Raw genomic sequence first — 2,915 nt, forward strand, 5'->3', positions numbered from 1 at the left:
ATATATACGACAAGAAATAATTTTGCCTCTTTTTATGGAGACAAAAAGGGTTTATAGAACTGCAAAAAAAATGCTCAAATAAAAATGAAACAGACAAAAACATTGATATTATATATATATATATATATATATATATATATATGTGTAGCTATCAAGCATAAATTAGTCACAAAAGATAAAATTGTTAATTATAATCAGGGTACAAGATAGTACATAGCATTGCTAGAAATAAGAGTCCAAACGGTTCAAGAACCACAATAAATCACTAGAGAATTCGAGGAAACGAATAAAATAAAAAGTTAACTTGCCAATAGCGAGTAACAGTCGAAAATGAATTTGCAGACGTATTCGTATTACGTGACGTCGAACCCTGTGATAAACATACTCACGTCGCCACGTGTGTATTGACCACATGAATGTAGCTGCAAATTCAAAATAAGTACGTCTGCAAACTTATTTGCGATTTTTACTCGCCATTGGTAAGATGGCTTTTTTATATGCTCGTTTCCTCGAATTCACCAGTGTGTATAAATGATTTACTGTAGTTCTTGAACCATTTGGACTCTTATTTCGAGCAATCCTGTGTCCTATCTTGTACCCTGATTATAAATTAATAGTCTTACATTTCTGGTTATTTTATATTTGCTAGCCACTGATATTGTTATTTTTTTTATTAATAATAATATCTTTGTATGTTTTCATAATTGTATTCACTTCGATTATTTTGAATTTGCTGCAACTTTCGTGTGGTCAATACACACATGATGACGCGAGTATATTTAACCCTCAGTAGTTATACTCACTTATGAGAACTAAGTGTCTATCACAGTGTTCGAAATCCTGTGATATGAGTACGTTTACAAACTCATTCGCGATTTTTACTCGCTATTAGTAAGTTAGCTTTTTGTATACTCGTTTCTTCGTAGTGTGTATAAGTGATTTACTGTTTCTTGAATCGTTTGGACTCTTTTTCTAGCAATGTTATGTACTATCTTGTACCTTGATTATGAATTTATACATATATATATATATATATATATATATATACATAAGCAATAGGTGAGACCTAGATATGTTCAATATAGGAATCACGTTGTAGTTCTCAAATGAATTTGAACTTCAACTCCGAATTATTTATCCAGGGTGGGATCAAGAGTGGCTATAAGAGAAATCAGAATCAGCTGACATGAATGTCACAATAAAGATAAACACAATTAGGTTTCACACACACACACACACAACACATCTACATATATTCACACACACACACGCACAACACATCTACATATATTCACACACACACACAGCATTTAAGATACGTAATTACAAAAGAGCTACTAATAGATTTATGCTTTTAAGATACATTAAATTGGCAGATTCATATAACATGACACGTATCTCCAAGCAATCTTTCAGACTCAGTTCACACCTAAGATGTATTTAAGAACTAGGATGCTGGATTATGAGGAAACATGCGAAAACACAAGAAGGAAAGCCGAAAAGAAACAAAACGCGGGGAAGGTGAAACAAAAAGAGGGAAAACAAAAGTAAGAAAAACAAGATCTTCATTCTCTTTTTACCGTAGAAACCATAATTAATGTAGCTGGTGGAGAAAAATTGAACAGAAGAGAGGCTAAAGTCTGTGTGACAGCTACTCAGTGTAGAGCGGGTGATATTTTACAGTTCGTCAAAAGAGACCTGTCTATTTGTTTGCATTTGCAAAACATTTCGGTTCTGCAATTACGTAGTGCAGTAGAATCCCTAGAACTAAAATGTGCGATCTTTCAGCTACGTATAAGTTGCATCTCTTTGATTCATTTATACACGGCGTATAAAGGTGATAAATGCTCTATTGATCTAAAGAGAGAGAGTGTGTTGTTAAGTGAAATGGAAATTAGAGGGGGAAATAAGGGATTAATGGAGTAAAAATTACTTGTTTAAACTAAGTTAATATTATTACCAAAGTTTACTTCGATATCCACGCTCTATAGGTGTTGATGCAAGGATTTACCAATGAATAAAATAAAGTGAAGGGATCTATTTTGTGTAGAGCAGTATTTTATACGTAATAAAGTAGGGAGAAGAAAATATTTATATGTTTTGAATTCATCTTACGATAAACGTAAACAAACAAACTAAGATTGCTTTCAGAAGCTTTGATATGTCTTAGAAAGTTAAAGAAGACATTTAAAATTCTCTGACGCAGAATAATGCCAATAATATAGCCTAAACAGGTTGAATTACCCCTATCTTTGCTGAAGAAAGTAAAGGCAACTAGGGAGATGGGAGTAAGAAGGAGCAATGAAATCAAAGGTATAAAGTTATGGGAGCACAACATATTGAACATAGTTGAAAGTAATGTTTATGTTAAGTTAAATTGAAAGTAATGTTTAAGTTCATGTTATATAGACGTGCTGGGTGTCCCAATTTGAATTCACAAGATAGAAAGTATTCAGATAACATATAAAGGTATAATTAACTTGTATCGCTTGAAGTATGTGAATAACTAATAGATAAAAACGTAACTAGTATCAGTTATATACATTTGTAGGAGTTATTTATTTGAAGAAAATACATGAGCTTGCCAATGTTTACATCTATATGCTCTTTCAATAAACGTATTTTAGTTTTCTTTTTAGTTTTCTTTTGATGGGTCTGTATTAGCGGTAGTGCCTGTTTTTCTCCCCTCTGTCTAAAAAATGGTTGTTGAAGTGGGGGGTGTAGTGATTGTTAGAATTGTGGTAGAAGGGGTGGGGGTAGGGGTATTGTTGGGTGGATAGGCTGGAAGTGGATGGGTAGGTATAGTGATTGTGTTGGTATGGGATGTGATGGTTTAAGGTTTTGTGAGAAATGCGGTGTGTTTTTGGGTGTTTGTAGGGTGGATTGTATGCAAGGTTGGAGTTGGGTAGGCAGTT

General features: G+C 33.3%; 1 protein-coding gene across 1 annotated transcript in view; it reads right to left on the reverse strand.

Moving 5' to 3' along the window:
• LOC106881736 (G-protein coupled receptor 83) overlaps positions 1-2,915 on the reverse strand; it is a 258,598-nt gene that overhangs the window by 231,091 nt on the left and 24,592 nt on the right. The window lies entirely within an intron of this gene.

The sequence above is a fragment of the Octopus bimaculoides genome, chromosome 1, assembly GCF_001194135.2.
Source record: "Octopus bimaculoides isolate UCB-OBI-ISO-001 chromosome 1, ASM119413v2, whole genome shotgun sequence".
Taxonomy (NCBI): Eukaryota; Metazoa; Mollusca; class Cephalopoda; order Octopoda; family Octopodidae; genus Octopus; species Octopus bimaculoides.